Source organism: Schistocerca piceifrons, chromosome 7 (assembly GCF_021461385.2).
Source record: "Schistocerca piceifrons isolate TAMUIC-IGC-003096 chromosome 7, iqSchPice1.1, whole genome shotgun sequence".
In the NCBI taxonomy this organism is placed as follows: domain Eukaryota; kingdom Metazoa; phylum Arthropoda; class Insecta; order Orthoptera; family Acrididae; genus Schistocerca; species Schistocerca piceifrons.
Window position 1 is genome coordinate 288,724,600 of NC_060144.1, and position 14,991 is coordinate 288,739,590.

A 14,991-nucleotide genomic window follows, 5' to 3' on the forward strand; every position below is an offset into this window, starting at 1 on the left:
TGGTATCACGTTCTCTTCACCGAAGAGTGCCGCAAATGCCTTCAACCAGACAACCTTCGGAGACGTGTTTCGAGGCAACCCGCTCAGGTTGAGCGCCTTAAACACAGACCGCGTGCAACCAGGTGGAGATTGCCTGCTGCTTTGGGGTGGCATTATGTGAGGCCGACGTACGCTGGTGATGGTCATGGAAGAAGCCGCAACGGCTGTACGATACATGAATGTTATCCTCCGACCGATAGGCAACCGTATCGGCATCATATTGGCGAGGCACTCGTATTCATGGACGACAATTCAGGCCTCCAAAGTGGACATCTGGTGAATGACTTCCTTCAGGATAACGACTTCGCTCGACTAGAGTAGCCAGAATGTTCTCCAGACATGGACCTTATCGAACATATCTGGGATAGATTGAAAAGGGCTGTTTATAGACGACGTGTCCCACCAACCACTCTGAGGGATGTACGCCGAATCACCGTTGAGGAGTGGGACAATCTGGACCGACAGTGCGTTGATGAACTTGTGGATAGTATTCCACGACGAATACAGAGGAAATGCTACTGGGTATCAGAGGTACCGGTGTCTACAGCAATCGGGACACTACCTCTTAAGGTGTCGCTTTATGATGATACAACATTCAGTGTGTGGTTTTCATGAGCAACAAAAAGAGAGGAAATAATGTTTATGTAGATCTCTATTCCAATTTTCTGTAGAGGTTCCGTAACTTCCGGTACCAAGATGATGCAAAACTTTTGTGATGTGTGTATTTCCAGAATGTTCACAGTTCACAACTTTATCATCCTTCAACACAACGAGTAGATTCATGTCTCACATAGGACGCACTTTGATAAATTACAACTTGACCTTTAATGACATCTAACACTGTACCTTAACTAAAATAGCGTTATACAATCCCTCCCACCCAGCATATAGTCTCTAGTCGCAGTAATCTGAGAAAATCACAAAATTTGATATTACTGTCAGAGGGTACAGAGGTAACTCGCTGCAGTCAGTTCTGTATCATCTCTGGCTGTGATCGGCCGCGAAGTAAACCTCCACGTAATATACGATGTACGAAAATACCGAGAAGTTTGTAGAGGGATGGGGGTATCATTGTCCTTTGGTGGACCCCTGCAACATTAATTCCCTACCTCTAGGTAAGTACCCGTTGGGGGGGAGGGGGGTACAGTGAAATTGTTTGAGGGGCAAAAACAAAACGGTTCGATTGTGTTTCCATCAGGAAGTTAAATTATATTTAAAAGGCCATTCCTATTATCACAATTTCGTAATACTGTAATACTGGCTACATGCTGTACCAATAATTACATTTTACCAAGTATAGTCATTAATGCCTAACACAGTGCCGGCCGGAGTGGCCGAGCGGTTAAAGGCGCTACAGTCTGGAACCGCACGACCGCTACGGTCGCAGGTTCGAATCCTGCCTCGGGCATGGATGTGTGTGATGTCCTTAGGTTAGTTAGGTTTAAGTAGTTCTAAGTTCTAGGGGACTTATGACCACAGCAGTTGAGTCCCATAGTGCTCAGAGCCCTTTTGAGCCTAACACAGTGTGGGTAAGGTTACAACTAGTGAAACGGATGTATGAACATCTTCCTTTTCCTCACAAAGTCCACCTAGCACACATATACTTTGTACTTTACATCATGAATCAGTCAGTAAAATGTATACATATTCTTTTAAACAGCTCATGAAAATACCTTCTCAGAGTTGTAGGTAGTTCCTTCAAAATGCTTCTTTCACCACTTTACAACAGGCAAACGAACTAATTGACAGCACAGCACAACAGTAAGTATGATATGGCTATTACACTGCCGAAAAGCTGCGCAGTATTATTATTCCTAGTGGCAGTGGTCAGGCACATAGCATTAGCAGCCTGAAGTCTTCCAGTTCGAGTCATTTCAGCTGTAAGGAGTCCAACAATCAAGTGATTCATAAACTTTAAGTACTGTGCACGTATTCTAACTTGGTTGATTTAATATGATGATATAGGGTGAGTGTGAAACAAGGGAGATGAGTTATGCTGAAGAAGTATGTTTTGTAACGATTGTCTGCTCTGTGTGGAGGCTTATTCTCTGAGAATAAGTTGTATGTAGAACTTACAATGCACAGAAAGGTGCTTCTTCTTTCTATAAGAAAAGGTTGTTAGAAATAAACATTACCAATTGTCTGCCTGAGCTATTAGTTTGTGATTTAACAAAATAGATAAAAAGAACAGAATATCATTTATCTTTCATAATTTTAAAAATATAAGTGTTTGAATAACATAATTTTTCCTTCTATCATTTAGTTGTATGGTAATGTTGATGATGGTGTGGAAAGGTGGTACAACTTAATATCTGATCGCACCCAGGGGTTATGGTCTCAGAAAGGCTGAGAACCATTACTCTAAAACTAGTTGCAAAAGTAATTTTAACTACATTGTTCTGAGCGCACTTATCTCCAGTTCGTTTGACTCCTGGATCAAGATCTTCTACCCATTCATTGTTGGAAATAACTACGTTGACGGTAATGTTTAGTATTATACAATGGATGCCTGGATCAAACGCAAATAAACTGCTACAGCGGTATGATCACGCCTGTATGATATTCTTGTCATAAATTCATCTTTAGGCGAGCTTAATTTCAGTGAAGTGAAATCAATTCGTACAAAAGAAAAGCGGTGTGAAAACGTATTGGTTATTGGGTAACTCCAAAGTTACCGCAAATTTTCATGTGGAGATCGAAACACAGCAGCCCTAGAAGACAAGTTCGAGCAGATTTCTGACATCTTCTGGGGATAAGTTGAATCATTGGCTGTCTGGTCATGGGAGAGCTACAGCGACAGTTCATACACATCGTAGGCTGTAGAGCAACGACTGTGGAATAAATATCCGAAATACCACATCACGAGAAGATCATAGAGCTGTTCGACTGGCCGTGACGAATAAACAGACAACAACAATAGAAATCCTGGCAAGAACTACAGGCTTAGTGTCATCAGGTATCTCGAGAACAGATTAATAGCCTCTAGGGTGAGCTCTCGAATTCCCATGCGAAATTTACTGCTGACATCATATTACAGACCACAGAAACTTGCATAGCATACAGCTGGAGAAAACTGCGCTTTGAGAGCGATGCTACGGTGTACAGCGATGAGCCTTTCGTCTGTTTATGGTAGCCAGATCGACGTCACCGTGCCGATAAGCGAATCTGTGACAGGTCACATAAAGGAGTTATCCTTGGAAACGTATAGCTTCTGGAATCATTGTGTGGAAAGCAGACTCAGTCTGGTTACGACAGTTTATACCTCAACATGTAACTTTCGTATCTCTGTGCAACATGATGTTCCAGGATACCTGATGATGGCAGTGTCATAAACTCTTAATATTCGAATAAAAAAACTCAGCTTGCATCCAATCACTGTTTCCTCAGTGACCTGTTCAGCACTTTGCAGACTGCACAAAAATTACGTATTATTTTCTGGTGACAAGTTTAATGAGTGTACTCTTTATCTGCCATTTACTCTAATGTATACTGTCCCATTGAGCAATACACAATTACACTTTGCTTAGAAACCTAGCAGCCTTTTTCCCTTCCAGTCCCCATACTTCTCATCATGTCAAGAATTTTAATGTGAATGAAAGTGTTTATTCCGGTACTGTTACAACTCTGTGTGTACGACAATACTATGAAAGCCTCGGAAGTTCGGAAGAATGTGTTTCTGTAAACTCGCGACTTGCTTTATGAGGCAGAATAAAATACTAAGCAATATAACTTAGAATAAAAAAATACGTAATTCGGCATTACAACACGTCAGCAAACCCATAACCCGTATACGTCTGCCCTTGCTTGCTATCCATTCTACGCTAACCATTTTGACCCATACCAGTGAATCTTTTTCTTCTTTTAACAACTACTGTTAACGTTGTTGGTGTCCACAAAATCTATATCACTTCCGCTTAATCGAAAATTTTCCTCGCTCTTGTGTGAAGTCCATGTCCTTAAGTTTCCTACCCAAAAGTTTCTGCGACCTCCTCGTCCTCTTTTACCACGTATCTTTCCTTCATGAAAGTTCTGCCGCAGTTTCTTCCTGTTTCCCTTCCTCATTACATGACCAGAAACCTGCATTTTACGGTGTTTAGTACTTTCTTTTGTTTCTTCACTTTGGGGAGAATGTCGTTGTTAGTAATTTTATCTGTCCATGTCAACCCTAGCATACTACAGTACAGCCAAAGATCAGATTCCAAGATCGTTTGCCCGTCGTCTCGCAATGTACATCTTGCCTACATAGGAAGGATGGAAAACACATACAAACGTATGGAAACTTTTGTTTCGATTGAGAACTAAAGGCTCTTGAATACCTGAGACGAAAAATGTCCTTGGCTTTCTCAATATGGACTTCAATTTATCACTAGTTATCCCGTCTTATGTTAACGCTATCTCCCAGTTATCTGTATGAGAACTAGAGGCACTTGAACGCATGTTAAAAAAGGTGACGCTAGCTTTCTCACTATGGACTTTAATGTATTGCTCGTTATTTCATTGGGTATTCATGTTACATTCCAGTTACCAGCTTTTATTTACTCATACGTTTTCCATACTTGTTTGGATACGCTTTGGCATGATTTATTGCTGATGGCCACTAATTTTGTTTTACTTAACTTGATTTCGAGTCTGTAACGCTCGCCACTTTCGTTGGTCAGAGAGACAAGATTAGAGGTAGGGTACTGAAGGCTGCTTAAGCTTTTAGCACATATTACATGACCGCTGGCGTAGCTGATATTGTTCAGCATCGCTCCATCCAATACGGTTCCTTCTTCCGTACCTTCAAAGGCTTCTTTGAAAATATATTCTGAATAATAGTTACATATGTGGCGGAAAATAAGGCCTTGTCTCACTCCAAGGCACATTTTATTTCTCAGATTTCTCGTTTTCTACTCCTGCAGTAGCATGCTGCTTCCGTTATAATTGTGATTCAGAAGTCTTTGTCATCTATCTTTTTTAGCACCTCGACCATCTTGCGATGTTCTACTATTTCGAAAGCCCTTTGATAGTGAATAAATGAGGCATAGACGTCCCACTTCACGTCTTTACACCTCTGGAGTAAGGTTTGATTACAGAACAGAGCCGTTCGAGTCACGACAGCATTGCTCAAACATAACCGTTACGGAATAATAGAAACCCGTATTCTAAAAAAAAGGAAATTTGTAAACAGTCAATAATGGCTGTTATTTAAATTTTATGAACGTCATTCGTGAAAGACACTGAAGATACTTTATATTCGTGACTTAAACATGTCCTGGAGCTTACTTGTTGCGTATGCCTCAGTAATAGCCCCGTTTTATAGGTAGGAAATAGCTAACACTTGTTTTCCATCATGCTGCTTTTTGCATGCATATGAAGGTATCACAATCATTCATTTGCATGGTACGATTTTATCGCAGGTAAGAGCTAAAACAGTAATGGCCGTATCCCACTACACCACTGCACGCCATTAATCTCCTCCACCAGGTGCTGGATATAATGCCTCAGAAATTCTTATATAATCAATCAAAAGCGACGCCGAGATTTATAGGCTTTTATCACGCACCTTTGCGGACCGCAACATATCTTTGAACACTGGTTCTCAGGAATTCACCGTTGCCTTCTAAATTATAAGTTCTGACTAGAGAGTTGACAGAAAATATTCATTAACTTCATGGTCTTTTTGTGTACGTAGACGTCAAATTTACTGGCCATTCTACCTGAAATTTCTGCTGCAAAGTACAAAGTATACACACAAGAGAGAAACGCTATCATAAACTTAATTCTTCCGCAACACGTATGAATCTAAGATAGGGGTACCGCCAGGGATGTAAAAATGAATGATTGGTAGGTGTAAGACCAGAATTATAGTGAGGAGAGGAGAAAAATAACTTAAGATTATTAACTATCTGTGAAAGGAAACATAGGCTGAAGTTGTAAACATCTATAATGAAGGTATAGATTAAGTTCAGAGTGTTGACCGTCTTTCACCGAGTCTAGAAGTTGGAACGCAGGAAAAACGTATCGAAGAGAGTACGAGCGTAATAGATAAAAAAAAGAAGACGGCAAAATAGGGAGTGGTACAAAGAAAAGCGGCATAAAATGAATAAAACTAGCAAGTTGCGTCATTGACACGAACTTTCACAGAAGACTGGAAAAACTGGTAGAGGATGACCACAGGAAAGATAAGTTTGGCTACAGGAACTATGTAGGAACACACGAGACATTACTGACCCTACGATCTGTCTTAGAAAAAAAGACTGAAGAAAGGTAAACATGTTTATAGCGTTAGTAGAGTTGGAAAGAGCTTTTGACTATGTTGATTGCAATACACACTTTGAAATTTAGAAAACAGTAAGAGAGTGAAAAGTGTTCTGCAACTTGAATAGAAACCTAACCGTAGCATTAAAAATCGAATGGCAAGATGGCGAAGTATAAATTTAGAAGGGAGTGAGATGTAGAGTATGTTATTCAGTTTGAACAAGCAGTTCAAGAATCAAAGAGAAATTTCAAAAGGGAATTAAGTTTCAGGAAGAAGAAAATAACTTTGACGTTTGACGACGAAGTTTTAATTCTGTCACAGCGCTGAATATTACTTTAGAGCATAGTTCAGTGCAATTGATAGTGACCTCATAGGACATTAAATGATGAACACCTACAGAGGTGAAACAAGAGTGCAGTCAAACCAGGTAATGACGAGGTAACTAGATTTGGAAATAAGACATTAAAAATTGTTGGTGAGCTTTCCTGTATAGGTAGGAAAATAATTATTTACTGCGATGTCTGGGTATATGGAAATGTTGTGTGGCTAGGGCCTCCCGTTGGGTAGACCGTTCGCCTGGTGCAGGTCTTTCAATTTGACGCCACTTCGGCGACCTGCGCGTCGATGGGGATGAAATGATGATGATTAGGACAACACAACACCCAGTCCCTGAGCGGAGAAAATTTCCGACCCAGCCGGAAATCGAACCCGTGCCCTTAGGATTGACAGTCTGTCACGCTGACCACTCAGCTACCGGGGCGGACGATGTCTGGGTGAAAAGACAGCAAGTGCGGTTCTAGGCGCTTCAATGCACGTCTCCCGAAGCGACCCAACGTTCCATATGTCACACTGTATGTATCCCTATACCATAGTTTCGTAGATTTCCCCATTAGTGCTCGCAGCTTTACTCTGTATTCCCGCACCTGTGAAAACGAGACTATGAGGAATCGAGATCCATGATATTATTGCCTTGTGCCTGCCTCAGCATTTAATACGTACTTGCATGTCGGATGAGCAGACATTAATGACAATAGAAACGTTACACACTCCCGAATTTATTGTGAATTAATTTCGGACAGCTGTCATTCGTCTTCACTGTTCGTCCGATACACAAATAAATATTACTTGCCAAGGTGGGCACAAGACAATAATATTACTGATCTCGATTCGACACAGTCTCGTTCTCGTTCGGCAATGCAGAGTAAAGCTGCAAGCATCGAGTGATGAATGTAGAGGACGAGGTAGAGGGATCTAGACATTGTCACATATGGTAGTTTGGGTTAGGGCTCTTTGTAAAATAACAACAGTTTACCTAAAAATATCGATATATGTATAGGCATCACTATTTACACCAATACATAAACATACCGATATAGAAATGTCAATATCGAGTGCTGATAATTTTATTTTATATTATATGTATTTTTTCCACAGTTTTTGGTTCATGTCTGAAATTGTTCTTTTGCAATTGTAGTAGAACATAACTTTACTTTAACTGTGTGAAGGAGTGTTACTACTTTTTGAGCTATCATCATGTCTAGTCTTTCTCTTTGACTCCGTGAAGCAAGTATTGGTCGCAGAAAGAGGAGGTCCGATAAATTGGGGGATGATGGTGTGAATGGAATAACAAGATTTCCGATGTGAAGAAACCACACACCACCTGTGTTAAAAACCATTTTTAACGCAGCTTGCGTGCTATTTCTTATCGGCATTCTTAAAAACAGTTGCCGAAAATGATGAATAGAAATCTAAATTAGAAGATTGGTTTTTGGGGTGGGCGGAGACTTTTGAGGGGAAACGCTGACGTAATGGGCGCTTGGCGGTACCAACAGGAACAGCAACTTTTTACTTCACCACCAAATTTTGACACTAAAATTGCTGGGTCACTGGCGTTTGCAGAAATGAAAGATCAGGGAAGTCGACATGAAAAGTTCCGGACAAATCGGTGACGAAAGCGAACGATAGACCTATCGGATACCTTTCATTGTGCCACTTACATGAAGCTACCATTATTAGCAAAGTGATTATCTCCAAGCGTTAACGTGCATCGTCTTCCTTTTACTTCTTGCTCCAAGGGGAATAAGCAGGCTGCTAGCTTGTTGATGTAAAAAATTTCTAATAGTAAATCAATACTCAAATAAAATCAACGAAAAAGCAGTCTAGATTGCGATGGCTGAAAGCGGTCGGTTTAATAAAGTAACCATCGCCATGCAGACAGGTTTCACTGATTTTACACATCTTACAAGATTGCTGTTTACCAAAAATTTTCAAGGTCCAAAACCGGCTGGATATTTAAAATGTGCAACCAATAATTTTACAGGACGGTACTTCGATAAGGTATTCGTCTAAATATCGATGTATCATTATTTTCTCGATGTATCGAAGATCGATAACGACTTTTTAAATATCCATATATCGGATTCCCGACAGTTTTATGAATATCAACAGTCCTAGTTTGAGTCTGTCCGGGAGGCGTACATGAATAGCGATAAGCGGGAAATCTGGCTACGAGTCGCAGTCCGACACAAATTTTCGTATGTCACAAATTTATATCGAATTAAAACAACTGAAGAAGGTCAAGGAGGGTATATAATGCAGACTGGTAATAACAATGCATTGAGGAAAAGGTAATCTATTAACGTCTAATAGCATGAATAAAGAACAGCTAGCGAAAGATTATTTACAGCTCGAAGAGAAACGAGACTGCAGTTTTAAGTTGTGAAGAACATGAACGGGAAGCAACAAATGATAAATTAGTGAGTCACAGTTGTACGTTACCTCCATGGCATTACGTCTGAACTATCATCAAGCAGTAAACGGTATCAGAGAGAAATTTGGTAAGAGAATTAAAGTTTAAGGAGGAAAAAAAATTTTTTAGCGATTGGAAGATGACACTGTACTGGTGTCAGAGAGGTGAAGAACTTGAAAGAGAAGTTGAACGGAGTGGATAGATCTTGAAAAGAAAGTATCTGATGAACATCGGCAATTCTAACATAAGGATATTTGAATAAAGTCCATTTAAATCAGTCGACGCCGAGGGAATTCCACTAGGAAACGAAACACTAAAAGTAGCAGTTAGGTTTTGCTACACAGCCAGCAAAGAAACAGACGATAGCCGAAGTCCATTTAATGAAGACTGCTAACAGCAGAAAGCTTCCCTGAAGAGAGGAATCTGTGATCATGTAAAACAATTTTAAGTGTTCGGAATACTTTCCTAAAGGTATCTGTCAAGATTGTAGCCGTGGACTAAAATGATATGTGGATAATAAGACGATAAATTCATAAGACAATTGTTTCTGAAATATGATCCTGGAGTACAACGCTGAAAATTATATTGATAGATCGAACAACTAGTGAGAGTAGCCAAGTCGAAATGGGGACAGAAGAAATTAGTGGCACAATTTGCTCATTAGTAGGTCGACAGGCCATTTTGATATATCAAGGAATTGTCAGTTTTTTAAATGAGGAAAGTATGTGTATGGGGGGTGGGGGTGGGAGGGGTCGGGGGAGGGGGGAGGAAGATCAAGGCTTTAATACACTGAGTAGCTTCCAATGGATGATGTGGGTCGCGGTAGCTATACTGAGGAGAGCTGCCTTACGCACGATAGATGGCACTGAGAGCTACATCAAGAACTTGAAGTGATACCACTCCATGGTGAAAACCAAAACGACAGAATAATAATGTCTACCTTTGATTTTACAGTTAATGTATACTAAGTTTTTGTAACACCTACGTCCAGCAAGACACCGAAAATACACTCGAAAATTAAGAACACATAAAGCCGAAAGAAACTTCATGTATACTGGTCTGGTGCATAGCTTCGTACGCGTAGCGTTTTCCCATAGTTTGATAAACACAACAGATACACATATCAGCGACATTTGTCATCAACAACATATTCTCGGTTTAATATCAGATGTAAGGTCTGTGCGGAATGTCCTCTCAACGCAACTCCGGTATAGTGATTTTGTTCAGTAGTCTAGAGGAACGCGGGAGAACGTTATCGAGGAGTAGCATTACTTCAAGCGGTCTTCCTGGCCCTTGTTCTTGGACTGCGTCTGCAAGACGTCTCAGCTGTTGACAACAAATATCAGCAGTCATGGTGACACCTCTGGGAAACAATTCGGCCGGCCGCGGTGGTCTCGCGGTTCTAGGCGCGCAGTTCGGAACCAGGCGACTGCTACGGTCGCAGGGTCGAATCCTGCATCGGGCATGGATGTGTGTGATGTCCTTAGGTTAGTTAGGTTTAAGTAGTTCTAAGTTCTAGGGGACTGATGACCACAGCAGTTAAGTCCCATAGTACTCAGAGCCATTTTTGAAACAATTCGCTGTACATCACACTGTCGCTGTTCCACGACGCATAATGATGTGTCGGCAGCTGGGCCAACACCTTGTAGATAGAGATGGCTGAAAATGCACGCTAGACTAACGCAGACGGGCGTGAAGTACTGGAACAGGCTACGTAATTAATGCTATGAAGAAAAGTACGTAGCTGGATTAATACTTATCTTTAATCAATCATTGTGGTACATCGCTCTTGACGATACACAGGAGACTTTAATTACAATCACTGTAAGGCTAATGGCGCCTTGCTAGTTCATAGCCATTAACTTAGCTGAAGGCTATTCTGTCTCTCGGCTAATGAGAGAGAAAGGCTTCGTACATCTAGTCGCTAGCTAGGTCGTCCGTACAACTGGGGCGAGTGCTTGTTCGTATCACGAGACCTGCCTTGTGGTGGCGCTAGGTCTGCGATTACACAGTGGCGACACGCGGGTCCGACATGTACTAAATGGACCGCGGCCGATTTAATCTACCACCTAGCAAGTGTGGTGTCTGGCGGTGACACCACATTCCTCCCCCGAAAATCGGCGAACGGTCGTGAGATAAGGCTTCCGCCCGCCGTGGGGAGGACCCCATGTTGACGTATGCGATGAGGTGGGAAGCCTAACAACAGGCGAGGCTGTGCCACCCGCACCCGGCCATTCGGTCCGAGGGGAGCTAGGAAACGCCTGAAAACCTAGTCCAGGGTGCACGTCAACATGCGGTGTATGCGCCCGTAAAGAAACAGGAGGGTCCGAAGGGTTGACCTCCATTGCGTCGGGGTAGCCGACACGCGATGACGTCATGTGGTCCGGAGCGGGCGGGAGTTCCATGGCGGAGGACAGCTGGTCACGGGAAGCGATCGGCGGCGCGTGACCCTGGGAGGCGCTTGGCGGCTGCAGCGAAGCGTCCAATGCGGGCGGCGCAGGCCGGAGGACCGGCGGCTGCGGCGGCGGCGGCGGCGGTGGCGGCGGCGGCGGCTGCTGCGGCGGCGCGTCGCCATGGGGCAAAATGGAAGGCATCGTCGGTAACACCTGGGGATGAGGCGAGCCAGGAGATGGGTCCCCAGGGCGCTGACCGGACGGCACCGTCGCTGAAAGCAGACGGGGAGCGGCAGAACCCGTGCGACGACAGAGGCGCAGCTGATTGAGATGCCGACGCACCTCACCAGAGGCCCCCAAAACCAAATACATCGCGCGGCCGAGGCAGCGAAGAATGCGCCCTGCGAGCCAACGCCGTGAACCTCGATAGTTGCGATAAAATACAACGTCGCCTGGAGCAAAAGCAGAAGTCTGCCGCTGCACAGGAACCTGATGCGGCGGATGCAGCAAAGACATCAAGGTGCGATGAGGACGACCATGGAGCAACTCAGCCGGCGAGCGACCATCTCGGGGCTGAGAGCGATATGAGGACAAAAAGAGCAACAACGCGTCCTCCCGAGAATGCGACTCTTTCAACTTCAACATCTGTGACTTGAAAGTCCGGACCAATCGTTCAGCGGCACCGTTGGACTGAGGCGAAAACGGCGCGGATGTCAGATGTTGAATACCATTGGCCTGGCAGAATGACTGAAATTCTGCGGACATGAACTGTGGGCCATTGTCGGAAACAATAGTCTGCGGAAGACCTTCAATGCAAAAGATAGCAGACAACGCTTGGACGGTGGCGGAGGACGTCGTGGAAGACATCCGGACAACAAAAGGAAAATTACTGAAGGCGTCGACCAGAACCAACCATCGAGCATTCCAGAATGGACCAGCAAAATCAATGTGCAAGCGTTGCCAAGAGGAAGTGGCTTTTGGCCATGCAAAGATTTTCCGCGGCGGTGCGGATTGTTGTTCGGCACACGCCATGCAAGAAGAACACATATTCGTAATCGCAGCATCGATTCCGAACCAAGTACAGTGCTGACGAGCAAGTGGTTTCGTTCGGACTATACCCCAATGTCCTTGGTGAAGAAGCCGTAAAACAGAGGACTGTAACGAACGTGGGACCACGACTCGTGACTGATCATTATCAGAACGCAACAACAAAACACCACGTCGAACAAAAAGTCTCTCCTTGTGAGCAAAAAATCGGCGAACCAACGGATCCTCGATCCGAGACTTTGACAAAGGCCATTGCGTAGCAACAAAACGTAAAACAGTAGCAAGGACAGGGTCAGCAGCTGTGGCTGTAGCTACACGACGAAAATCGATCGGAAACGATTCGACCACTTCATCGGTTTCCGAATCAATGAACATGCAAGCAAGTTCGGAAGAATCGAATGCCTTATCCTCAGCAACAGGCAAACGGGACAACGCATCAGCGTTGCCGTGCTTAGCAGTGGACCGATACAAGATATCGTAGCGGTACTGCGAGAGAAAAATAGACCAGCGAATGAATTTCTGCGCTGTACGTGGAGGTACAGGCTTGGTCGGATGAAAAAGCGATGTCAAAGGTTTGTGGTCTGTGATGATGGTGAAGTGACGACCGTACAAGAAATCATGGAACTTAGTAACACCAAACACGAGAGCCAAAGCTTCTTTCTCTATCTGCGAGTAATTTCTTTGCGCAGACGAGAGCAATTTGGACGCAAAGGCAATAGGGCGATCATGGGAGCCAACTTTGTGCGCAAGGACAGCACCGATCCCGAAATCCGATGCATCTACCATCAACAAAAGGGGTTTCTGGGGATCGAATGGCGTAAGGCAAGTATTAGAAAGCAACGCCGATTTCAACTGGCGAACAGCGCGTTCGCATTCCGTCGTCCAGAGAAACGGAACACCTGCACGGCGTACACGATGAAGCGGAGCTGAAAGAGAAGAGGCTTTGCGCACATTCACTCACACCTTGTGATTCTAAATCGTGGAATGTTCTTGCGACCACATGACGCAATGCGTGAGGAACATTGTGCGCTCTGAAAAATTTCGGTTGCGCGTTGACCTTCAGTTCCAAACGTGCTTCATAGTTTTTAGCGCGACCTACGCCTGGTGCAATAATGTCTGCAAATTCTTCACATACTCTAGAAACACTGTCCGTCGGCACAGTTTGATCCACTGATAGGACCTGATTTACAATAGACAAGTGAAACAACTGAAATAAGTCTAAACCAAACAAGTTCACTGCAGTAGAAGAACGAAGAACGTAAAACGACACAAGTTTTGTTTGTCCTTTATATGTTGCAAGAAGAGTGCACTGTCCTAACACAGGAATTGTCTGTCCGGAATAACTTTTTAACTGAACATTTGCGGCACGCAACGGAGGTGCGCCCAGTTGTTGGTACGTGTCGTGATTGAGCAATGAAACTGCAGCTCCGGTATCGAGCTGGAATGGTATCACTTTGCCTTCAAAGTCTAAGTCCACAAAAAGTTTATTGTCCTGCTGACGACAAGAGCGACTGTTTTGTGCAATTTGAACAGACACTGGTTCAGAATCACTTGCTAATTGACGTGAGTTCCGGCGACGTCGACGCACAGTTTTTGTGGGACGAACACAGTCACTGTTAGAGAAAGTGGCACTGGACGAATCGGAATTAACTACATGAATGTCCATGGGCGAAGGTCCACGATCCTGAGTGTCCTTGGTTCGATTCCGGCGCGAAGCAAAGGGCCTGGAATGATTGTGATTGTCTGATCGGAGCTTTTTCTGGCAAACACTTTGAACATGTCCTTTCCTATTACTGAAAAAGCAAATAGCTTGGCGTGACGGGCAATGCTCACGTGAATGTCTAGTAGCACACCGCGGGCATGATTTCACTGCATTTGTGGGCTGGCGCGGCACACCTGGTTTAAAGCGCGGCGGCAGCTGCGTTTGTTTGTGCGATGGCAGTTGACCGGGCCGCGCAGCTCGCCCGGCGGGCCGGTTAATGTTACACACTGCTGGCGAAGTTTCAAAAGATTCCTGAGCACAGTCAAGTGTGTTTGTCTATCCAATATGTCTATCACTTGTTGTAGGGAGGGATTAACTAGTTTCAAAATTTGCTCCCGTATGCGAACATCAGAAACGTTCTGTGCAATTGCATCACGTACCATTGTATCTGAATAAGAAAGACCACAGTCACAGTCAAAGGCACAGTCCCTAGTAAGTCCTTGCAATGTTGCTACCCACTCCCTATTAGTCTGACCGGCCGTACGTTTTGCACGAAAAAACGTATACCGTTTTGCAACCACATTAACTGTTTCTTTGAAATAGGCATCTAAAGCAGACAAAATTTCCTCGTAGGACGTAGTTGCTACGTCGCGTCGGGGAAACAATTTCACTATCACACGGTAGGTGGACACACCGACACAAGAAAGCAAAAACGGTTGCCGCTCATTACCTTGAATTCTGTAGGCGGCGAGGTGGAAGGCAAACTGGCGGGACCATTCCCGCCAAGTCTCGTGGGTTTCATCAAAACTTCGAAATGGTG